Raw genomic sequence first — 26,067 nt, 5'->3', positions numbered from 1 at the left:
AGAAACATAGACATACACACACACAACACAAGAGGTGGCAATCCATTAATGAAGTCATTTAATAATTAGGTCTTTCATTATCACACATTACAAAACATGCATTGTATAAAGGCATTGTCCATCAGGCGTTAAAATAATGGGATTAAAGGAGACATTCAATATGCAAGAAACAAACAATGGCAAAAGTAAAAAGCACTTTTCACATCTGATTTTAGTCACTAGATAAAGAAAGGGTGCACCGGTCCTGGAGGTACTGCAATACCAGGTCAATACGTGGAGTGGACAGAGCAAGCTCTATTTCCATCTCCCTGTTCTAAAAATCCATTTAATATATGGTCCCCAGATAAGGGACGTATCAGATATTAAACTGATAAGAACAGATTTATTTTTTTATTTTTTTCGCTCATCTGTCTTTCACTCTTCACATATCATTCCACTTAAAGTGATACAGAAATTTATCGAGTAATTAGCATGCTCTGAGCTCATTAAAATTTATTACAGACAAGATTAATTAAATATTAAATTTTTTTAAATTCCATATTTTTTCCGCCTTACCTTCATCCAATCGTTTCTTATCATATAAGTACACTGTATGCAAACGAGATAAAAAACAACTTCACTGCATCTTCAGGTACTAAAATCTTTTTCTTAAAAATCAACAAATTTCTAATATCCCATATAACTTCTTTAAAAATTGAGAATGTAATCCAATAAATACGTACATCATTTAACCTGGTAAAATCGTGACCAATCATTATATATTGAAACGTAAAATTACTTGATTTTAATAAGATTATAAAAAGAGGAGTTAAAAGTAATAAAACCTGCTTCACAAAATTACACTCTAAAAATAAATGGTTTATACTCCCCTTTTTTCCACAGTCACTCCTAGGGCAAACCTCCGTCACGCACACCTCTCTTCTCCTAAGAAGGGACCTTGTTGGAAGAGAGTTATGAAGAGACAGCCAAACCACATCACTCTGTCTATTAGATAGGCCAGAAGTCCTCAACATTTTCCAAATATTTAGCGATTGAGCGTTATTTAGAAAAGGGACTTTACATACTGTTTCCTCCTTCCTAATATGTTCTCTTATTGTCTTTTTATCAGGTTCCCCTATGATGCCGAAGTTAAAACGTTCATAACAGGATTTTAAAACCACATAAAAAGCGGGTAGTTTCCCAGATATCAGTCTTTTCAAATCCGTATTGCACCATTCCCATTTTATCAGTAACCAACCGGCTAGATAACGTATCATATCAGATGTTGTATTATTCTCTTTCACGGTTTTAAAAATGAACAAAAAATAATGTAACTTTAAAAACACTTCCACATTAGGGAAATAATAGCCCCCTAAACTGTTTTTACTCATCACTATTTGTCTTTTGATTTTCTCCATCTTGGAGCCCCAGAAAAAAACAAAAAGTTTCCTTGTTATCCTTTTTGTCCATAATTGATTAGGGGGAAAGATCCCCGATACATATAGCAACAATGGTAGTATAACAGATTTAATTACTAGGATTTTCCCTTTCAAAGAGAGCGTTCTCAGCCTCCATAAGGACAGCCTCTGCTCAATCTTTGACTCAAGTTTAGAAAAACTGCTTTTACCCTTTAGATCACTCTCAAAAATTACTCCCAATACCTCAATATTCTTTTTTTGTGTCACTTTGTCCACACTTACAGGAACCTGCTTGCCAAAATTGCCCATTTGGCATTTGTCCCAGTTTACTCTCATCGCAGATATACCATAAAAAATCCTTAAGTGCAGATTGGCTCTGTCCAAATCAGCCTTAGAACTACATATAAATACAACATCATCCATGTAGCTCAGTGATGTCACCTGGTGACCATTGCTGCCAGGGATGAAACAACCCCTTATGACTTTGTCCTTTTGGAGACTAAGCAGTAAAGGTTCCATAATGCATACAAAAAGTATGGGCGAGAGAGGGCATCCCTGCCGGACTCCTGATCCAACCCTTATGGAGGGACTCATATTACCGTTAATTAGCAACTTGCTCGCTACATCGATATATAGGTTTCTTATTACCCTCAACAGCTTAGGGGTAATTCCCATTCTCCCCAGTACCGTAAACATGAATTTATGGGAAACTTTATTGAAAGCCTTTTCCAAATCGATAGACTCCAACAATAAGGGGGAATTCACAATTTTAACATAAAAAAATCAAATCCCTCAAAAGCAGAAGGTTATCCGATGTTCTTCGCTTAGGGATGGCGCAAGTTTGATACTTGCCCACCGTGTAATGTATGACGTGACTCATTCGATTTGCTAACATTTTTGTGAAAACTTTATAATCCGCGTTTAGCAGGGTGATAGGACGCCAATTCTTCAGATCCATCCTATCCCCTTTTTTTTATGGATCAGAGTAATCACCCCTTTTTTTTATTGTATCAGCCAAATTACCAGACTCAAAAACATAACTCATCACTCTGACAAATTGATCCTTGATAATAGGCCAGCATTCCACATAAAATTCAGCTGGAAACCCATCACAACCAGGAGCCTTATCTTTAGCCATAGAATCAAAGGAATTTTTAACTTCCTCCTCCTGGAGGTCACTGATCAAACAGCCCATCTCATCAATAGGGATATTATTTGTCACGTTCCCACAATACTCTTCTATTTCTCTCTCTGCATTATCTACCCCAAACAAGTTCTGATAAAAACTACATATTTCTGAAACCATATTATCACCAGTTACCTCTCCTACAGGGGATAAGACAGAAGATAAAAACCCTTTTGCTGTAAAAGTTTTTTTTTAAAACGTATCTAGGGCATTGCTCATCTTCCTCTAAGTGTTAAACGCTGGAATGGTATACCAGTTTTCTACCTTTTGTCAACAAACCCTTTCTTATTTTTTTCTTTGGCTTGTGTTAGTTCTTCCTCCACATCCACTCCCACACTTCTAAACTTATGGAGAGTCTCCACTCTCTGTATCAAGGCAGCGTCATGCTCCCTCCTCTCCTGTGCTTTCTTGAGACTATTTTTTTTTTAAAATAAACCCCAATCCTTTCTTTTGTTCAATCCCACCACGACAACAATTTATTAAAATCTTTTTGCTTCTCTACGCATAAATTAAACACATTTTTAAAACCCTCCATAACGTCTTCATTTTGTAAGCAGCTAATATTCAGTTTCCATATACCTCTCCCAAACACCATGGATTCCGAGAGGCAAAGTTCCACACAGACCAACTTATGGTCTGAAAAGGTGGTCATCCTATGGTCACATTTTTTAATTTTAACCCCTTCAGAGACAAACACAAAATCTATTCTGGATTTTGACACCCCACTATCAGCCACATAGGTATATTTATCAGCAGCATCCACCAACAAACCTGTGTCTTGATATCTCATGTCCTGAACCATCTGATTGAGTAAAGCAAAGTTTGATGTTATATCCAATTATAAAACTGCCACACTCTCTCTCTCTATCCCCTATGAATCTAACACAATTAAAATCACCAGTGATAATAGTAAAAACACGCCCAGGCATGTAAAATTTTAACGTTTCCAAAAAAATTACACGGGCTTGCTTCTCCGCGGGAGCATATATGTTAAAAATTCTTACTCTCTGTCTAAACAATTCTACCCTTAAAATAATAAAACGTCCTGGAATAATAATTTTAAAATCCAATACCATAAAATTATTATTTTTAAGTAAAATGCCCACCCCTTCATTCCTTATTTCAAGACTTGGGGACCAAAATGATTTTCCATGTTGCCATTCATACTCATGCAGAGAAGCCCTTATAGCACACTCCTGTATACAAATAAGATCAGCTTTGACATTTTTGAATTGATAAAAAATTGCCGCCCTTCTAACTACCGATCCCACACTTCTCACATTTAAAGATACCACTACTAAACTCATCATGAATAAAAAGACAAAGTACTTCTATTTACTATCCATCACAAAAAAACTAATTTTTACTTTTTAAACAGACTAGTCGTCTTTAATCTTTCTACTTCTTCCTTTTCTAGAAACTCTATAGCAGGCGAACCCTGAGCCATCACACCTATAACCTCCTGAGGGGGAAGGCAATTCCTCCACAAGCAAACATATTTTCATGTTCAAATTTAGGCTTTTTAAGCACCGACCTCAGTGCTTTATCATCCTCATCAGATGACCTTCTCACCCACCTCTGACCAGGTGTTAAATCACCTTCTTCTTCCTCTTCAGATAACTCAGGGATACTTATTGGGCTTACCATACTCAAATCTGCCTCACACAACACATTAGACATTTCACCAATGATCATTTCCATATTCCCCGCCTCTTGCAAAGGATCAGTCACCACATTCACCCCTCCCCCACTCGGCGTCTCCTGTGGGGAGCCTTGAAACTGCTCCACTGCAGGAACAGTATCCATGTGGTCAAACTCCACAACTCCAGTGTTGAGAGGGGCCACCACTGCTGCGGTATCCACCAAACCCCTATTTCCGAGCGGATAAGGTTCTCCAGCATCACTTTGCTCTGCCGATGATGCCCCAGCCACTTCCCCAGTTTGCCGCTGCACTTTGCAAGACTCCACCACATTCAATGCCTCATTCCTCCCCCCACCATTTTGAACCACCTGTGCATAAGAGAATAGTTTCTTCCCTCCCTTGGCTTCACAGTTTCTGGCCATGTGGCCAAACAGCCCACACAAATCACATTGTCTCCCTTCTTGACAAACAGTCTTATGACCTGTTTTCCCACAATTTTTACACACCAGACCCTTCTCACATTTTTCTTAGTATGTCCATAAAGTCCACAATTTCTACAGTATTCCGGTTGTCCTTCAAAAAACAAAAACCTCTTTCCCCTCCAATTGAAAAGGTGGCCGGGGGGCAACTATATCCATGTAAAGCATATTTTGACCTTTTAAAAACCACACAAAATCTTCTTTTTCCATTTGGCATTCCCCAGAAATTAGTAATTTTCTCTCCACCATGTATTTCCTCACAGAATCTGCTCAAGTATGCTCTCAGAATTTCCTCCTTCACTCTGGCATTATACATATGGACAATGAGCTTCATCCGGCAATGTTTAAACAATGGCTCCACATTAAGTTTTTCCAAGATAAGATGCTTGCTAGCAAGAATTTTTTGAACTGCATCTAAACAATCTGATTCTTTGAATAAAGTTAAATCGTAAGTACCTTGAGCAGGAAAATCTTGCAGGCATTCCACTTCCTTTGGATGTAGTCCAAGAACTTTGAAAATAACTTCTTCCACGATGGTGCTTAAGCTCACCTCCTTCCTAAATTCAGGCAAAACCTGGAATCGAATTGTGTTCTTTGCGCCACGAACCGCCATCTCGCTGTCCTCAACGCTCCAGAGATCGCCGACTCGTTTACCCCGGATCCTCACGAGGAAAGACCCAAAGAAGCCCTCTGACCCAGATCTGATAGGGTTTCCCCAACCAGATCTGAGCCAAAAGGCAGAGAAGCGATAACCCGAAAGTGGCGGGTGTTGGCAGAGCCTGGCCAATACTGCTGTTCACCCCTTGCAGCGATTCAGCCTACTCCTAGGCACCTCCATGGAGCCCTGCCAGCTCACACACTCACACAAGCAGCCAGGCGGGAGGTGAAAAAAGGCCGGAGAGGAAGCTAGACATGATTTGCTTCTTTTGCTTGCATCACAATGCTGTGCAGAAAGCGGAGGAATCTACATGAAAATGCCTTCCTGGCAACGCCCAAATGCCCTCCTGCCAACGCCCAAATGCCCTCCTGCCATGCAGACAAATGCTAGCATCAGCAAGTGCATGCCCACAGCCACCCCTTCTCCCTTCACGCCTTCGATCACCTGCAATACAGTGCCTGCTGACCAACACTGCCTGGGCCCAGTGTTGTCTGTCTGAGGTCCCATTATGATGTCATAAAGCTTGCTCTCACTTCGTAGGGCTCCACTATGACACGCGCAAAGTTCCGTTAGAACCTTATATTAGACGTTGCTGCTCAGTCAGTCACTCAGTGTTGCCTAGGAGGGCAACACTGCAACATGTTCCCCCCGTGTTGTCTGCTCAGCTAGCTAGCTGCCTCTAGCAGGCTACAAGAGGGAGACAGGGGACTGCGAAATGGCAAATAGGCATCCTCCTCCAACTTTACAGACACCTTCTTCTCCTTCCTCCTACAACCTCCATCCTTGCACTGTTTGTTATTCTTCCAGGTAACATAGTAACAAATCCAAATTGGTGGTCTCTTTGTAGGCAAGGCTTTGTTGCAACTTCAATTCTTACTTCTTTGAAATGTAGGGAGGACAGCTCATTCCATCACATCCATCTAGTGTACACAGGTAGGTCCATTGTGGCGGCTGCAATGGGTGCTTGCTGCTCCCCTACTCCACTATTCCACTACTTGACTGTGGTGCTGACTGCATCAATCAGTGGCTATGGGCTGACAGACAGACTGGCTCAGGTGCAGTTCTTGAACATACCTAGGAGGGTGGAGGGACCTAGGAAAAGGAAGGTGAATGAGCTGTTCCAAATTGAAATGCTGGAAACACAGAAACACACACAGACACACACACAGACACACACACACACACACACACACACACACACAACACAAGAGGTGGCAATCTGTTAATGAAGTCATTTAATAATTAGGTCACTCATTATCACACATTACAAAAATGCATTGTACAACAGGTGTTCAAATAATGGGATTAAAGGAGATATCCAATCAGCAAGAAAAAAAACAATGGCAAAAACAAAAAAATGTTTTTCAAATCTGATTTTAGTCAACAAATAAGGAAAGGGTGCACCGGTCCTGGAGATACTGCAATACCAGGTCAATGCGTGGAATGGACAGAGCAAGCTCTATTTCCATCTCCCTGTTCTAAAAATCCATTTAATATATGGTCTCCAGATAGGGGACGTAATAGATATTAAACAGATAAGAAATTTTTTTATTTTTTTTTAAACCCTCAGAGGTAAAAATATAAATTCATTATATTTTTCGCACCTCAAACACTTTCATCAAACTTGCACTCTGTATTTAGTGTGTTTTTAAACTCGTCATCGGCTCATTCATTTTTCTTTTTTAAACATATTCAGTTACATTTACAATTAAACAAAAAAGGCGTACAATCTGATCACCTTAGTCTAAACCCTTCACTCCACCCACCATTTATACTTTAACTACATACCTACACTTCAAAAATGTCCAAATACCCTCTGCATCTGCTTCCCCAAACCTTTTCTTATCCAACAGATATACAATATACATTCTATCCAAAATCATCTTCAAACACCCTACTACCGTCACTTCCTTTCTTCTGAAGACGTACAAATTCCTTACATCCCACAAAACTTCTTTAATAATTGCTAACATAATACACCACACCATCTGTTTTTTCCTATCTAACATTCCAAAACCAAACATTATTACTAGAGATGAGCGAACTTATGAAAAGTTCGGTTCGGCTGGTTCGCCGAATTTCATGAAAAAGTTCGATTCGGACCGAACCTGTAATACAAGAAAGCCCCTAAAAATCGTGTATAACACTGTTTAAAAGCCCTAGAAGCTCTGTATAACACTCTTAGGTCACCCATGAGTGTATCCAAGTACTTTTGAGCTGTCTTTAAGGCAAAGTTAGTGTCAAAGTTACGCCAACATGTATGGCTATAGGAAAACGGATGGGACACGGTGATAACTAACAGAAACCACTGCACTTGTGCATGTTGTATGCTTAATGCATTGTTAAAAAAGGTACAAAAATTAACCATTTTTGGCGGCAGATGCCTGCCAGGGTTCATACATACATGGATGTAAAAGCAACAAGCAATGGCTTTTCACAAGCCCTCCAAAAATGTACCCTTTTTATTGGCAGATGCCTGCCGGGGTTCATCCATACATGGATGTAAAAGCAACAAGCAATGGCTTTTGACAAGCCCTCCAAAAATGTACCCTTTTTATTGGCAGATGCCTGCCGGGGTTCATCCATACATGGATGTAAAAGCAACAAGCAATGGCTTTTGACAAGCCCTCCAAAAATGTACCCTTTTTATTGGCAGATGCCTGCCGGGGTTCATCCATACATGGATGTAATGTAAAAGCAACAAGCAATGGCTTTTGACAAGCCCTCCAAAAAATGTACCCTTTTTATTGGCCGATGCCTGCCGGGGTTCATCCATACATGGATGTAAAAGCAACAAGCAATGGCTTTTGACAAGCCCTCCAAAAATGTACCCTTTTTATTGGCAGATGCCTGCCGGGGTTCATCCATACATGGATGAAAAAGCAACAAGCAATGGCTTTTCACAAGCCCTCCAGGCCTGCTTGTAGCAGACGGCAGTGGAGGTGTATTGGTGGTAGCAGAGGTAGCCAACTGTCGGACAGCAAGGGTGGTGGTAGTAGTAGTAGCAGCACATTAAAAGACACTGGGCAGTCACAGGACAAAGCCCTGTGGTGGGGCAAGCCTCAGGCCTGCTTGTAGCAGACGGCAGTGGAGGTGTATTGGTGGTAGTAGAGGTAGCCAGCGGACAGCAAGGGTGGTAGTAGTAGTAGTAGTAGCAGCACATTAAAAGACACTGGACAGTCACAGGACAAAGCCCTGTGGTGGGGCTGGCCTCAGGCCTTCTTGTAGCAGACGGCAGTGGAGGTGTATTGGTGGTAGTAGAGGTAGCCAACAGACAGCAAGGGTGGTAGTAGTAGCATATTAAAAGAGACTGGGCAGTCACAGGACAAAGCCCTGTGGTGGGGCAGGCCTCAGGCCTGCTTGTAGCAGACGGCAGTGGAGGTGTATTGGTGGTAGTAGAGGTAGCCAACGGACAGCAAGGGTGGTGGTAGTAGTAGTAGCAGCACATTAAAAGACACTGGACAGTCACAGGACAAAGCCCTGTGGTGGGGCAGGCCTGCTTGTAGCAGACGGCAGTGGAGGTGTATTGGTGGTAGTAGAGGTAGCCAGCGGACAGCAATGGTGGTAGTAGTAGTAGCAGCACATTAAAAGACACTGGACAGGACAGTCATAGGACAAAGCCCTGTGGTGGGGCAGGCCTGCTTTTAGCAGACGGCAGTGGAGGTGTATTGGTGGTAGAAGAGGTAGCCAACGGACAGCAAGGGTGGTGGTAGTAGTAGTAGCAGCAGCACATTAAAAGACACTGGACAGTCACCGGACAAAGCCCTGTGGTGGGGCAGGCCTCAGGCCTGCTTGTAGCAGACGGCAGTGGAGGTGTATTGGTGGTAGTAGAGGTAGCCAACGGACAGCAAGGGTGGTGGTAGTAGTAGTAGCAGCACATTAAAAGACACTGGACAGTCACAGGACAAAGCCCTGTGGTGGGGCAGGCCTGCTTGTAGCAGACGGCAGTGGAGGTGTATTGGTGGTAGTAGAGGTAGCCAGCGGAGTCGACCAGGTGGTACGGCAGCGACTGCACCACCAACAACTTAGCCAGGTGTGAATTAAGCCGCACGACAAGTGGATGACTGGGTATATATTGTTGCTTATTGGACAACGATTCCGTAATGGATAACTGACGGGACGTAGGAGGAGCACTAGATGACAGTGATGATGATGATGACGACAACGACATGGTGGATAAGGCCTGGCTACTACTTAGATGACAGGGACTCGGAGCAGCAGCAGAGGGGTCTTCATTAGATGTACATGATGATGGTGGGGCATGTCGATTGTCCCACTTGGCCTTGTGATCCTGCTCCATGTGTTTACGTAGAGCGGTAGTTCCTACATTGCTGCCCTGCCCACACCTTACTTTCTGCTTGCAGATACGGCACTGTGCCATGTTTTCGTCCTCCGGGAAGGTACAGAAAAATTGCCACACGGCAGAGTACCATAAAGAGGTAGTACCACGTCCACCACCACCACCACCCGAGCCCCTTGTCTGGCAGGCTTTTTTCGGGAGCCAACACCAGCATCAGTGTCGCCGTCACCGGCTCCTGAGCTGACCCTACCGCGTTTTGCAGATTGACTTCTGCCCCTACCTCGGCTTGGCTGTTTATCACGGCCAGTGCCGCCACTACTACCCTCCTCCACTGAAGCCGTCATCACTTCGTCACCTGGTTCCCACGTCCTGTATAAAACAACATCATCATCCCCGCCACTTCTGTCACTGTGTTGTGAATGTGATGTGACATCATGGCGGGCTTCATGCCTCCCCTGATTACTGCGTCTGCCACCACAGCTACCAGTGCCACCACCAACACCCCCACTACCACAGCTATGCGTCTCGGACACCGCTTCCACCACCGCCGCAACACACTCCGTTGGCTGACTCGCGGAAAACAAATCATCATCACTATGTTGTTCAGTATCTTCCTTTGCACCCGAGGAGATGTCTCTTAGGACTCTCAGGAAAGATGGCTTCCCGCTAGGAAGGGGGAGTGAAGACATAGATGATGGAATGGAAACGCTAGAAATACCTATATTACTACTGTCACTGTGCCAAGGAACTGTAGAGGATCTGGAATCCAACGAAACCTGGCTTGAAGCCAGATCGACAGAGTCTTCCTGCTGAGATGACCGCGAGCCAGCCAACCAGTCCACAATGGCCGTATTGTCTAAAGTAACCCGCCCACCGGAGGAGATGGACAAGTCTTTCTTGCTGATACTGCTACTACTACCAGCAGGCACATGGCTGCTGCTACTAGTGGAACTGGGCACATGTCTTGTGCCACAAATGCTGGTACTGGGTCTGGCACCAACAGATCCAACATTTGGACTGGAAGAGGACACGGCATGGGTGTTTCTTCCTCTACCCCGTCCTTTCACAACCTTTTTTTTACCAGACATTTCACTTCTGGAGTGCAGCAAGTTGAATCAAAACCCGGGGGATGAGCCCCTTCTAAAAACGTATTCACACACTGGCTTGGCAAATGGCAATGAATGAGAATTTCTATCAGCCACGGTGCACTCAGGGAATGCTGGGTGTTGTAGTACTACAAAGGCTGCCTGTATTGCAAGTTGGATTGTTATGTTAACCCATGCAACGGGGATGAGCCCCTTCTAAAAGCTTATTCACACACTGGCTTGGCAAATGGCAATGAATGAGAATTTCTATCAGCCACGGTGCACTCAGGGAATGCTGGGTGTTGTAGTACTACAAAGGCTGCCTGTATTGCAAGTTGGATTGTTATGTTAACCCATGCAACGGGGATGAGCCCCTTCTAAAAGCTTATTCACACACTGGCTTGGCAAATGGCAATGAATGAGAATTTCTATCAGCCACGGTGCACTCAGGGAATGCTGGGTGTTGTAGTACTACTAGGCTGCCTGTATTGCAAGTTGGATTGTTATTTCGTTATGTTAACGGCCGGGGATGAGCCCCTTCTAAAAGCGTATTCACACACTGGCTTGGCAAATGGCAATGAATGAGAATTTCTATCAGCCACGCCGCGGTGCACTCAGGGAATGCTGGGCATTGTAGTACTACTACAAAGGCTGCCTGTATTGCAAGTTGGATTGTTATTTCGTTATGTTAACGGCCGGGGATGAGCCCCTTCTAAAAGCGTATTCACACACTGGCTTGGCAAATGGCAATGAATGAGAATTTCTATCAGCCACGCCGCGGTGCACTCAGGGAATGCTGGGCATTGTAGTACTACTACAAAGGCTGCCTGTATTGCAAGTTGGATTGTTATTTCGTTATGTTAACGGCCGGGGATGAGCCCCTTCTAAAAGCGTATTCACACACTGGCTTGGCAAATGGCAATGAATGAGAATTTCTATCAGCCACGCCGCGGTGCACTCAGGGAATGCTGGGCGTTGTAGTACTACTACAAAGGCTGCCTGTATTGCAAGTTTGATTGTTATTTTGTTATGTTAACGGCCGGGGATGAGCCCCTTCTAAAAGCGTATTCACACACTGGCTTGGCAAATGGCAATGAATGAGAATTTCTATCAGGCACGCTGCGGTGCACTCAGGGAATGCTGGGCGTTGTAGTACTACTACTACTACAAAGGCTGCCTGTATTGCAAGTTGGATTGTTATTTCGTTATGTTAACGGCCGAGGATGAGCCCCTTCTAAAAGCGTATTCACACACTGGCTTGGCAAATGGCAATGAATGAGAATTTCTATCAGCCACGTCGCGGTGCACTCAGGGAATGCTGGGCGTTGTAGTACTACTACAAAGGCTGCCTGTATTGCAAGTTGGATTGTTATTTCGTTATGTTAACGGCCGGGGATGAGTCCCTTCTAAAAGCGTATTCACATACTGGCTTGGCAAATGGCAATGAATGAGAATTTCTATCAGCCACGCTGCACTGCACTCAGGGAATGCTGGGTGTTGTAGTACTACTACAAAGGCTGCCTGTATTTCAAGTTGGATTGCTATTTCGTTATGTTAACGGTCGGGGATGAGCCCCTTCTAAAAGCGTATTCACACACTGGCTTGGCAAATGGCAATGAATGAGAATTTCTATCAGCCACGCCGCGGTGCACACAGGGAATGCTGGGCCTTGTAGTACTACTAGGCTGCCTGTATTGCAAGTTGGATTGTTATTTCGTTATGTTAAGGGCCGGGGATGAGCCCCTTCTAAAAGCGTATTCACACACTGGCTTGGCAAATGGCAATGAATGAGAATTTCTATCAGCCACGCCGCGGTGCACTCAGGGAATGCTGGGCCTTGTAGTACTACTAGGCTGCCTGTATTGCAAGTTGGATTGTTATTTAGTTATGTTAACGGCCGGGAATGAGCCCCTTCTAAAAGCGTATTCACACACTGGCTTGGCAAATGGCAATGAATGAGAATTTCTATCAGCCACGCCGCGGTGCACTCAGGGAATGCTGGGCGTTGTAGTACTACTACAAAGGCTGCCTGTATTGCAAGTTGGATGCTACGGGGATGAGCCCCTTATAAAAGCGTATTCACACACTGGCTGAGTAGTGAGTAGTGGATGAGCCTCTTCGATTGCTGGATTCCTGGCTTTTAGATTCCTAAAGCTTTCCCTTACTGCACAGAGATGCTATCCCTACAGCTCCTGTCTGTAAAATGGCCGCTGAGCTCCGTGCATAGACTTTTATTACAGGCTTGAGCCCGCCCCTATGCTGCCTCCCGATTGGCTGGGAGAGCCGTTTGCAAGGCATTATGGGGGAGCCTGATGTCAGGTGATATTGTGAAATCCTCCATTTTACATCTAACATGTGGCAGGCACCAAAATGTAGCCGGGTTCGGTCAAAACGGGTTCGGCCGAACCCGGTGAAGTTCGGATTCGCTGCAAACCGAACTTTTCCCGATGTTCGGACCGAAACCGGGTTCGGTTGTCCCGGTTCGCTCATCTCTAATTATTACCTCAAGCGTCAAACTTCCAGACTCCTTGTGCCACATCACAATTCCAAAATAAATGTAAAATACTTTCACACCCTCCACACCCCTCTCTTGGACACACTTCACTCCTCCCAATCCCACGATATCTTTGAAACTCTCTCACAGGCAACGCTCCATGCATACTTTGCCATACAATCTCTTTCTGTCTATTTGTTATCCCATCCGTTTCCAAACTCTTCCATACCATCCCTACATTTACCCTTCTCACCATATTTATAGGACACTGCACTTCTTTTCCTTCAATACATCTCAACATCTCTTTTTTATTTCTCAACACATCTCCCTTCCCCAACAACTCATAGCTTTTCAAAAATTTTTCCACATACAGATACCCCTTTGGACATACAAACGCATACGGTACTCTTAAATCTCTCCCTATCCATCCTAATCTACATAACACCCTCCCACTCAGATATCGTACCATACATGCAAATTTCCAATCACCTCCCATCATCCTTCTTAATGCAAACACACTATTCACTCCCAAATATACCTCAATATTGGGAAACCCCATAGCCCCATTCTTTACACTCTTCATCACAGTCTCTCTCTTCACTCTTTCCATCTAGAACCCCAAAAAACAAAATCAGCACTCTATTCAATCTTCTCAACATCATATACCCTGGCGGAAAGACAAACGCAACATACAACAAAATTGGTAAAATCACACTTTTAATCACAAGAATCTTCCCAACAAAAGACAATTCTCTCAAACGCCAAAAATAAATTTTCTTAATAATCTTTTTACCAACATCCTCCCAACTTACATTCCCATCCTATTTCTCATCAAGTTTCACCCCCAAAATCTGAATCGCTCCTTCCACACATTTTACACCCAAATCTTCTCTCCTCCCAATGTTCCCAAACCTCTTACATTCACACTTATCCCAATTTACTCTAAACGCAGATGCTCCACAAAACAAAGCCACTAACAATTTTGCACGCCTTACCGCAGCATCAGATTCACACACACATCATCCATATATGCTAATACTCTTACTTCTTTCCCATCACAACCCGGAATCTTCACACCTCTCATACATTTATCGTTCCGAAACATCTGTAATAAAGGCTCAATCACACAAATAAAGGCAATCGGAGACAGGGGACACCCCTGCCTCACAGCGGAACCCACACTTATCTCACCACCTACCCATCCATTAATGAGAATCTTACTATACACATTCTTATACAACACTCTTACAACATTCACAAAATCACTAGGAAAACCCATTCTTACCAAAACTCTAAATAAAAAATCATGCGCCAAACGATCAAAAGCCTTTTCAAAGTCAATTGACTGAACATTCAATGCTTGATTCCTCTCCTTGCTATCCCATATCACATCTCTCAGCAAACACAAATTCTCACTGATCCTCCTCCCCGGCACTCCACACACTTGTTCCTCCCCAACGACCTGACCAATCACATCTCTCATCCTATTTGCAATCAGCTTAGCAAACACCTTATAGTCCACATTCAACAACGTAATCGGCCTCCAATTTTTAACATCATTCACATCCCCTTTCTTATAGATCAAAACCACCACCCCAATTTTCATACTTTCAACCATCCTACCATTCTCCACCATAAATTTATAAACTTGCACTAAGTCATCATCCTTAATCACATCCCACATTTTTTTGTAAAATTCTATAGGCAGCCCATCATCCCCTGGAGTCTTATTCACAGCCACACTGTTCAACACCCTCTTTACTTCATCCTCCGCAATCTTTCTCATCAAATTTGCATATTCAATTACTTCCACCCTATTTTCAATCATACTCACCACTTCCGCCTCCAAGTCCCTATCAATCTCTTTCACGGCATACAACTTTTTATAAAAACTTTCAACCACAGAAAATACCGCTTTTCCTTTCACCACATTTCCATTCTTATCATACACTCTCACCAAATCATCCTTTTTCCCAACTACTTTTTAAAAAAAAAACCTAGTACATTTTTCCCCTTTTTCCAATTTATCTAATTTTGACAGATTTTTTGATTGAAAAATACTTTCACAATCAATCGTCATCATACAAACATTACTGCGACGCAGCGCAAGCCATGAAGCAGTAAATAATAAATAATAACAGTCGCCAAAAATAACATGACAGTATAATACACAGTACAGGCTAACCTATGCTATACATTACACCACATGCTACACTAACATTCTTCCATTCACTAAAGCCAAACAACAAAGCATTACAGACAAGTGATGGGGTGGGGGAGTGGGTAGGAGGGGATAGGGGGGGGGATCACAGGCCCGAAGCTTTATTGAAAGACAACACACAAGAAGAGAGTGGGGGGAAGGGGAGTTTCAGTCCTCTTCCACATCGACGTCCGGGCTGTCCCACGTGGAATAGTCTCTGAGCAGGCAGTGGATCAGCCTGCGGCAGTCCTGGACGGACACACTCTCTTTCCGCAAAATTAGACGATTCCTGGCAAACCATATAGCGTCCTTAAAACAGTTCATAAGGCGCCAGGCCTCCTAGATTGCTCCATCCGTGTTACTCCCAGGAAATAGTCCATAAAGTACGGAGCGGTACGACAGTCTGTTCCTGGGAACTGAGTCCTTGAGTTCGTGTTCCAAGGTTTTCAACAGACCCTGTGCAAAGGGGCACTGCCAGAAAGTGTGCAAAGATGTTTCCTCCGAGAAGGGGCCCCTGGGGCAGAACCGGGTCTTGCACAGGTTGCGGGCATGCATGAATGACCTAAGAGGCAGTCCTCCCTGGATCGCCATCCATGAAATGTCCTTGTGCCCGTTGGTCAACCTGCCAGATGACACGTTAGTCCAAACAGTCTCCAACGTGTCGGCATGAAGCCCTGGAACAGACTCCAGCGAGTCCTTTGCTCTGATGCGCTTGTGGATCATCTTAGGTTTCCACAAGTCGGGCTTAAGACCCTCCAGTTGATGCTCCCTCACAAACCGGACAACATCTCCGTAGAACCAGGGATCGTGCCAGTTGTAAGGGAAGGAGCTGTCCCACTTGTCCCAGGCAAAACCTCACCAGAGGGGAAGGAGGAAGTAGCGGGACATGGCCTTGCCCGCAGAGCCGTTTGCTGTTTTTAGAGTCCTACAAACACAGTCACATACAAAAGCGATCCGCAGCAGAGTGGGGATGTCGGGTATACCCTTCCCACCTTTGCGGGGCTCCTTGTACATAACAGTCTGCTTTACTCTGTCCATTTTCGATCCCCAGATGAAGCGAAACACAGTCCTGGTAATGGCCCTCGAGACTGTGGCAAGAGGGGTCCATGCCTGCGCAGTGTATTGTAGCACAGGCAAGACTTCATTACGTAGGACCATTGCTTTGCCCTCAATAGTGAGTTGTCTGAGGCTCCACAGTCCGATTCTTTGATTGACTTTGGCCAAGCGTTCTTCCCACGACTTTAGGGCTGCACCTTCCTTCCCGAACCAGACTCCTAGAATTTTGATGAAGTCCAGCTTGATGGTAAACGGGAAGGAGGCAGGAGAAGGCAGGTACAATTTTCCAAAGAGCATAGCTTCTGACTTCCCCAGTTGACTTTTGCCCCTGAAGCGCGTCCGAACTCCTCGCAGGTCTGGACGAGTGCAGTCACCGAACTCTTGTCAGTGCAGAAGACTGTCACATCATCCATGTACAGCGAGCATTTGACCTCGAAGTGTCCTGGACCTGGTGCGGTGATCCCTCTGATCTCTCCATTCTGCTGGATAGCCTCTGCGAAGAGCTCTATAACACAAACAAAAAGGAGAGGTGAAAGAGGACAGTCTTGTCTAACCCCCGACAATACAGGAAAGGGGTCAGTCTTCCAGCCGTTCACCAGCACCGAGCTGTAAATGTCACAATACATCAGGTTAACATACAAACAGAACAACCTGCCAAGCTGCAGCCTACGCAGAGCCTTACCCATGAATTCGTGAGAGACCTGGTCAAAAGCCTTCTCCTGATCAAGACTGACCAGGGCCGAGTGTGTACGGCAGTTTTGCATGTAATGCAACGTCTCCCTCACCAGGGCAAGACTGTTGGCCACCCTACGGCCAGGAATGCCGCAGGTTTGGTCTGATCCGATGATCCGTCCGATGACAACCTTCAGTCTGTATGCTAGTACTTTGGCGAGGATCTTGTAGTCCACGTTCAGGAGAGAGATGGGACGCCAGTTTTTCAGGTCACATCTCTCCCCCTTCCGCTTATACAAGATCGTGATCATGCCTTCTCTCAAGGACAACGGCATTCTGCCCTACACCACGATCTCCTCATAGAGCTCCAGCAGGTCCGGACAGATCAAGTCCCACAGCGCTACATAGAGCTCTGCCGGGAGATTATCACTGCCTGGGGTCCTGCCGGGTCTGAAGGATTTAGCGGCAGAGAGCAGTTCCTCCACCGTCAGGAGTACATCCATAGCCTCCGTACCTGCAGGATCAACATGATTAGTGATACCTGACAGGAATTTATCCGCGGCTTCGGGGTCAGTGGTTTTCGGGGAGTAGAGGCTTCGGTAGTAGTCTGTGACGACTCCCATCACCTCCTTCCCAGAATGCATGTTTCCGGTCTCATCTCGGAGTTCCTTTAGGGGCGTGTGGCCGGCATGGAGTTTCCTGAAAAAGAACGAGTTACATTTCTCACCCTTCTCCAGGTTCCCCACCTTGGAACGAAAGACAATTCGCTTGGATTCCTCCTCAAAGTGCCTTTTCAGGCCCTTTTTGGCTTCCTCCAGCTCCTTCCTGACGTCCCAGTCACATTGAAGGAGATCTTGAAGGGATCGCAGCCGACGCTGCATCTCTCTGAAGTCTCTCTTCCTCTCACACGCCTGTTGATGACTTTTTGCCTGAAAGAAACAACGAAATTCAACTTTAACATATTCCCACAGTCACAGGTTTTATCAAAGAAAATGTTATCATTCCTCCAAACAATATAGGCGTCTCTAAGTTCCGCCAGTACCTCCTCTCTTTCCAGCAGGGCACAATTCAGCTTCCAGGAGCCAGGGCCGGGAGGAAAACCGTAACCGATGGCACCCTGGAAGAGAATGGCTCTGTGGTCAGAGAAGAAGTAGGGGACCATGGAGTGCCCATGCTGCTTGACTGCCCGGGAGGTGAACACAAAGTCAATCCGAGAACGAAGTGAGCCATCGGGTCGGCTCCATGAATAGTTCACAGAGCCATTCCCCATGAAGCCCACACGTCCTGCAAGGATGCTTCGGTTACCATCTCGATAAGCAGTTTGGAACTGACATCCAGCTTGCTTGAAGTGCCGGAACTTCGTCCATCCTCTTCGATGGGGCAGTTGAAGTCCCCGTCCATCACTAATGCCCTAGTGGTGGCGAGCTGGGTCTGCAGGGTCTGGAATAGTTCCAGGCGCTCAGCCTTCATAGGGGGAGCGTACATGTTTATGAGCCTAATCGTCTCTCCTGCCCAGGAACCGTCTACGACCAACAAGCGGCCGCAGACGAGCCAACACTCCTGGAGTCAACAGTAAATACGCTTCCCCTAATCAGGATGGCAACCCCTGCAGACTTACAATCGCCCCCACCAGACCAGTAGGACGGGCCATGGGTCCACTGCCTGGCCAGATGATGGTATGACCTGGAAGAGGGGAGAGTACATTTCTGCAGCATAAATACATCACTCGACTGCTTGGAAAGAAAAGTTAGCATCATCTGACATCTATTCCTATCTCTAACACTCCTCACATTGAGGCTAAAGATGTTACGTTTATCAGCCATGAGGGAGAATAAAGAGGGTTAGTGCAAACGATATACATTAGTTACCAATCCGGTCGGGCGGGTCCTCCTCTCTGGAGCCTGGCTGGTCCGAAAGAACCAGTAGGCTCTCTGCCAAATATTGTTTCAGGATTGAAGCCACCTGGATGTCTGTTGTGAAGTCTATGACCTCAGGTTCAGACACGAGTTCCCCCACCATCTGCTCCATTTCCTCCTGCTGGGCAAGGGAATCTTCGCAGATTTCCACGAGATTTCTTTTTGAGGAATCAGCAGCTGGGCTGTCCCTCACCTTTCTCTTCCTCTGGATGGCACCTGAGGAGACAAGAGGGGGGAAATCCTCCAAGGAAAGGACTACAGCAGCTTGAGGGGAAGATGTTAGTGCTGCTGGAGCTGGGGAGAAGGGAGGCTGGGTTGGGAGGGGTGCAGGTGACAGGACCACTGAGGTGGCTGGGTTAGAGAAGGTGAGAGCCTCAGTGGGGGTAACAGGGGTTGGGGAGGGAGGGGCGGGAGGGGCCGGGAGAGGGGGGGACAGTCTTCTTCTTATCATCCTTCTTATTCCCGGTCTTTTGCGCCGCTGGAGCTCTGACTGGGGCGGGGTTCCCTCTGGCCGGAGCTTTCGCCGCTACAGTTGCCCAGGATCGATCCCTCTTCGGGCAGTCCTTGTAGGAGTGGGCTGCTTGTCCGCAGAGGTTGCACACTGTCCGTTTCGGGCAGTCTTTGGTCTCGTGTCCTGCTACCCGGCAGTTCTTGCAGGCGTCCTCCTTACAGTCCTTCATCGAATGACCCTACTTGCTGCATCTCCTGCATATCTGCGGCATGTCCGGGTAGTAGATGAGGCCGTAGGAGTTTCCCAGTGAGAATGACTGGGGCAGATGCTGGAGACCGTCTTCTGCGCTCAAATCCTTGTTCAGTCGGACGATTACCAACCACTTGCCAGTCCAGAAGCCGAGTCCGTTCAGGATGTGGGTGGGTTCCCTCACCACTGTGCAGAACCACTTCAGGAGCGTGGTGATGTCTTTGCCGGGGGTGTGTGCGAGAGAAAGGGGAATCAGGCCTCGCCGCTTTCACCATCTCCAAGTACCTTCTGCAGATGTTGATCGATGCGAAGGTCACAAAGAAGATCCCCGTCATGAAGGCCTGGATGCTGATGGTCTTCGGCTTAGCGAAGCCCTGGTCCAGGAGCATCTTCTGGCAGACCACTTCTTCCGTCATGTCCGGCACTCTCCCGTCCACCTCCTTCAGCTTCAGGCCCACCGTCTGCTTCATCCAGGGCTCCAGGGTTGGGGTGGGCCGGTTCGGCTTCTTGGTGGCCTATTGGCCTGAGGAGGCTTCAGGAGGAGATGTCCTGGCCTGGGTCTGCTGGCCTGGTCCATCAGCCTTCTCCTTCTGAGTGGCAGGGTTGCTGGTTGAGGCCATTGCTTCTTCCAGCTGTTCCTTTCGCTTAGGGAGGATCTTCGCTAGCTCTTTTCCCGAAGGGGGCTGAGCTATGCAAATCTTCTCCTTGCTGGCCGAGGTTCTTCCACGAAATTTCTTCCGCAGCGGTTCCTCGTCGCGCTTCCCCTTGCTGGCCGAGGTTCTTACATGAAATTTCTTCCGCAGCGGTTCCTCGTCAAGCTTCTTTTTCTGTGGCCGAACTTCTTCGAAGATCCCCTTCAGCAGCGGCTCTTCTCCGAAGGTCTCTGTCGCAGTTCTCCTTCTTCTTCCCGGCAGCGATCTCCCGGAGCTTCTTCCCCGATGGCGATTTCTCCCTTCTGGATCGTTGTCTTCGCTGGTTCTTCTCTGCAGTTCGTCGCCGGCTTTGTCTGGAACGCTCTTTGATCGCTAAGCTAGTGTTAATAGCCCCCAGTGGTTCTCCGAGCCAATTGCCCTTACGAGGACTGATAAGAACAGATACTACACTTGATCTTGGCCAAAAGGCAGAGAAACTAACTTATAAAGAACTCTTTATAAAAACTTTCAACCACAGAAAACACCGCTTTTCCTATCACCACCCTTCCATTCTTATCATACACTCTCACCAAATCATCCTTTTTCCCCACTACTTTTAAAAAAAAAATACCTAGAACATTTTTCCCCTTTTTCCAAGTTTTGACTGATTTTTTTTATTTATTGAAAGCCCGAGTCGTGCTTTCTATCACCCAAGTGCAAAAAAAAATGCAGGGGTGCCACACAAAAAGTGCACAAGGAAGCGGTCTATCGCAGCCCTTCTCTTAAAAGAGAGAGGCCCCGCATAACCATTCCCCGACCCTCCAAGCCTTAGGCCAAGAGGATCGAGGATCGATGATCCCCCCTTGCCGAAGCTTAGGGAGACCCAACAACACTCCAAGGCTTCTACCTGGGCTGCCACCCCAGTGTCCACCTTGGAGCCTGCTTCTACTTGCACCTCCCTTCCTAAAGAAGGGAGGCCGGGTTGCAGGGGAAAAAGGAACCAGAAGGCCACACATTTTCCCCCTAGACCTTGGAAGGGTCCCAAAAGGGCACTGCATCCGAAATCCTGTGACAAACGTGACAAACACACAGTGAAAAACAAAATTAAATAAGTGGATGTGCGCTGTGATACAGCCTGGACATCCGCCAGGTATAAAAATTCCTCATCTCCCAGCCAGAAGGCCGGGAGAAAAAAGGTGTGTGCTTAGAAGTGTGAAAGAAGAGTGCGTGCAAATGTGCCTTCACTCAGTGGGATCCCACCCCCAGTGAGTTAGGGCACCCCAGGGTCACCAGCCCTGGGGCACATAGCAACTCGGGCTTTCAAACTACCCGACCTCCTGACCTCGATCCGGCGGTCGCCTGGTCACCTACAAATGGTACCTTTAAACCAAATGCGTACACCAGAGCGATGACCGTTGTGGCTCCCTGCCCTCACCTCGGCGTTCTGTCATCCCCCTACGATGGCCCATCAACCACCGGCAGGGATGATTACTAACCTCAGCTTGAGCAGGTACTACAATTGATCTTAGCCAAAAGGCCGAGAAGCGATTGACAAGTTTTGACTGATACATTATCTTTCTACCTTTTTCTAACAACCATTCCCTCATGTCATTTTTCACACAATCAATCTCCTCATCCATACTCCAACCTCTCTTTTTAACCTTATGGAGAAAATTCAACCTTATATTATAACATTCAAACCTCTTCCTCCTCTCCACAGCTTTCCTATAACCAACGTTTAAAAAAAAAAAAAAACACGTTCTTTCTTTAACCGAATCCCACCATGTTATTATATCCACAAAATCACCTTTTTTCTCACACCAAAACCTATATTTATCCACATATTTTCCACAAACACTCTCATCATCCAACAAACTCACATTCAATTTCCATAAACCCCTCCCACTCCCACAATCCTCATCCCAAACCAACTCACACTGAATGCACTCGTGATCAGAATATCCTACCTTCAATTGCATATATCCCTTACCCATCACCCCCTTAGAAACAAAAATCATATCAATTCTACTACTGTGCCTTCCACTATCCGCATAATAAGTATCTAATATAGGGTTAACTCCACACAGGTGTACTACATCCCTCAATCCAAAATCAGTGAGTACATACTTTAGCACATTCCCAGACACATCCAAATCACCACTAGTATCACAGTTAAATTCCTCCACCCACACAATATGTTCCCTACCTGGCATTTTTAATTCTCTAAAACAACTGCAGTCTCTCTTCCTTTTTTGCAGACGCATACACATTAATTACACACACTTTCACACCACATACTTTTATAACCACTAACAAACACCTCCCCTCCTCAATCACTGTGTATCTACAAACCTCCACCCTGCTACTCCTAAGCAACACCCCAACACCATAATTTCTATTGTGACTAGAACATGACCATATTGCTGACCCAAAACCCCACTCCTCCTGCTTAACTATATTCTCTATCCCACACTCCTGCACACAAATTAAACCAGCACCACTAAAGGACACCTCCTCCAAAATGGCTGCTCTCCTGGCCCGGTTTTTAAACACCCGGACATTGGAAGACAAAATTATAAATGACATTTTATAACTGCCCTAGGCAGAAAAAAGAGAAAAAAAAACACAAGAAAAACCCTCAAACTTTCCGGGTTAAAGGCCCGGGAGAGTTTTCTTCACTAGTCTGATAATCCATGTTCGGCTCAAACAATGACTGAAAGGGGTTTGCCGTCTCCACACTTTGCGTCTCCACCACTTCAATCCTCTGTTTTTTTGGAAAGTTCCCCAATATTGGGCGAAAAGACATCTCAACTTCTCTCACTGGACTCAAAACTCCAGAGGAAGACCACTCCGATATCCTCTGAGATTCTTCTACCACAGGGCTTGGCATATCCTCAATGAAAGTTTCCTCAGTTGCCTGCACCTGTGTGCTATTTCTCTCAGCCTCTGCAAATATTGCATCAAGAATTTCTTTCTGCCTTTGCTCCTCCTCCCTTTCTTTCCTTAGCCTCTCATTTGCTTCCTCTTGCTTCCGGAGATTCTTCTGTCTCTGTGCCTCTCTTTCCTTTTCCTCTTTCTCCTTTCTCTTCTTGTCCACTGGCCAATCTCTATAAAGGTGCCCCACTTCACTGCACAAATCACAAGATCGGGGTTCCGTACATGCACCTGCCTCATGTCCAGCCATCTTACAATTCCTGCACACCTTCACCCCAGGGCAACACTCCTTTGTGTGACCAAACTGGGGACAGAACCGGCAACATTCTGGCATATCTTGATAAAATAAATATCCTCTATAGCCAGCAATGGAAAAGGACAATGGAGGGCTCTTAACTCCACCAATACAATCCTGGTCCAGTTTAAACTGGACAAAAAATTTATAAGTTCCATTGAACTTGTTCAATGAGCTCGTCATTTTGGTTCCCCCTTTTACACTGGTGCAGTATAAACTCAGAAAGTTCTTGATTAAGTCCAGCTGGGTAAATGGGTTAAAAACATGTACAAATAGTACCCTCTCTCCCATAGCAAATAAAGGCAGAAAAGAGAAATTTTTCAATACCTCACGGTTAGCATTCGTTTTTAAGGCTTCAAAGAAAATGAAACAGTCATTTTCTTCTTGAAAGGAAACATCATACAATCCTTGCTTTCTATTTTCTTGCACGCAGAATAATTTGTAAAGAGGGATACCTGCCATGTCGACCACCAGCTTCCTTCCAACATACTCAACGGTATTCTTACCCGAATCACTTGTGTCTACCTTAATTCGAATGGTCCTCTCCACCGGTGTTGTCCTTGCTGCCTCCATGCTGACTATACCTGCCGATCCACGATCACAGAACAATCACCACTCTGGTTCCTCCCAAGGGAAAACCCGCACCCCCTGACCCAGACCAGAGCAATAAACTCTGATCTGAGCCAAAAGGCCAAGAAGCGATAACCCGAAAGTGGCGCGCGTTGGCAAAGCCTGGCCAATACTGCTGTTCACCCGTTCCAACGATTCAGCCTACTCCTAGGCACCTCCATGGGGCCCTGCCGGCTCACACACTCACACAGGCAGCCAGGCGGGAGTTGAAAAAAGGCCGGAGAGGAAGCTAGACAGGCTTTGCTTCCTTTGCTTGCACCACAATGCTGTGCAGAAAGCGGAGGAATCTACATAAAAACGCCTTACTGGCAACGCCCAAATGCCCTCCTGCCATGCAGACAAATGCTAGAAGCAGCAGCAGCAAGTGCATGCCCACAGCCACCCCTTCTCCCTGCACACCTTCGGTCACCTGCAATACAGTGCCTACTGACCAACACTGCCTGGGCCCAGGCTTGTCTGTCTGAGGTCCCATTATGATGTCATAAAGCTTGCTCTCACTTCTTAGGGCCCCACTATGACACGCGCAAAGTTCCATCAGAACCTTATATTAGACGTTGCTGCTCAGTCAGTCACTCAGTGTTGCCTAGGAGGGCAACACTGCAACATGTGTCCCCCGTGTTGTCTGCACAGCTAGCTAGCTGCCTCCAGCATGCCACAAGAGGGAGACAGGGGACTGCGAAATGGCAAATAGGCATCCTCCTCCAACTTTACAGACACCTTCTTCTCCTTCCTCCTACAACCTCCATCCTTGCACAGTTTGTTATTCTTCCAGGTAACATAGTAACAAATGCAAATTGGTGGTTTCTTTGTAGGCAAGGCTTTGTTGCAACTTCAATTCTTACTTCTTTGAAATGTAGGGAGGACAGCTCATTCCATCACACGAATCTAGTGTACACAGGTAGGTCCATTGTGGCGGCTGCAATGGGTGCTTGCTGCTCCCCTACTCCACTCCACTATTCCACTACTTGACTGTGGTGCTGGCTGCATCAATCAGTGGCTGTGGGCTGACAGACAGACTGGCTCAGGTGCAGCTCTTGAACATACCTAGGAGGGAGGAGGGACCGAGGAAAAGGAAGGTGAATTAGTTGTTCCAAATTGAAATGCTGGACACACAGCAGAAACACACACAGACACACACACAACACAAGAGGTGGCAATCTGTTAATGAAGTCATTTAATAATTAGGTCACTCATTATCGCACATTACAAAAATGCATTGTACAACAGCTGTTCAAATAAAGGGATTAAAGGAGAGATCCAATCAGCAAGAAAAAAAAAACAATGGCAAAAACAAAAATTAAAAAAGTTTTTCAAATCTGATTTTAGTGAACACATAAGGAAAGGGTGCACCGGTACTGGAGAAACTGCAATACCAGGTCAATGCATGGAGTGGACAGAGCAAGCTCTATTTCCATCTCCTTGTTCTAAAAATTCATTTAATATATGGTCCCCAGATAGGGGACGTATCAGATATTGAACTGATAAGAACAGATTTTTTTTTTTTTCTTATTTTTTTTTTTACTCAGATCACAAGTCTCAAAACTCAGAATCACCATCTTTTTTCTCTTCTCAGATCTCAAGACTCATCTTATCATTGTAAAAGTTAAGTACATTTATATATTATTCCCTCCTAAATATCTATTCTACATTCCCATTACAGAATTCCATTTAGTTTGTTTCCATTTTTCTTCTGCTTTCTCTATTCCTACTTCTGTCTTCTCTTTCTAATAATAAATAAATAAATAAATAAATAATTTAGGCTTAGACGTATACAATCATCAACAGTTAAAA

General features: G+C 45.6%; 2 non-coding genes and 2 pseudogenes across 2 annotated transcripts; all 4 read right to left on the bottom strand.

Annotated features, from left to right (window-relative positions):
• Positions 1 to 228: 228 nt before the first annotated feature.
• Positions 229 to 447, bottom strand: LOC142654247 (U2 spliceosomal RNA; annotated as a pseudogene).
• A 6,308-nt stretch (positions 448 to 6,755) lies between these two features.
• On the bottom strand, positions 6,756 to 6,948 carry LOC142654455 (U2 spliceosomal RNA). The gene has a single exon (XR_012849057.1). It is a non-coding gene; the product is annotated as a U2 spliceosomal RNA (small nuclear RNA).
• A 13,885-nt stretch (positions 6,949 to 20,833) lies between these two features.
• LOC142654585 (U2 spliceosomal RNA) lies at positions 20,834 to 20,918 on the bottom strand (annotated as a pseudogene).
• A 4,697-nt stretch (positions 20,919 to 25,615) lies between these two features.
• On the bottom strand, positions 25,616 to 25,810 carry LOC142654414 (U2 spliceosomal RNA). Its single transcript, XR_012849034.1, has one exon. It is a non-coding gene; the product is annotated as a U2 spliceosomal RNA (small nuclear RNA).
• Between the last annotated feature and the right edge of the window lie 257 nt (positions 25,811 to 26,067).

The sequence above is a fragment of the Rhinoderma darwinii genome, chromosome 5 (assembly GCF_050947455.1).
Source record: "Rhinoderma darwinii isolate aRhiDar2 chromosome 5, aRhiDar2.hap1, whole genome shotgun sequence".
Lineage (NCBI taxonomy): Eukaryota > Metazoa > Chordata > Amphibia > Anura > Rhinodermatidae > Rhinoderma > Rhinoderma darwinii.
This window is presented reverse-complemented; position numbering and strand designations above follow the sequence as displayed.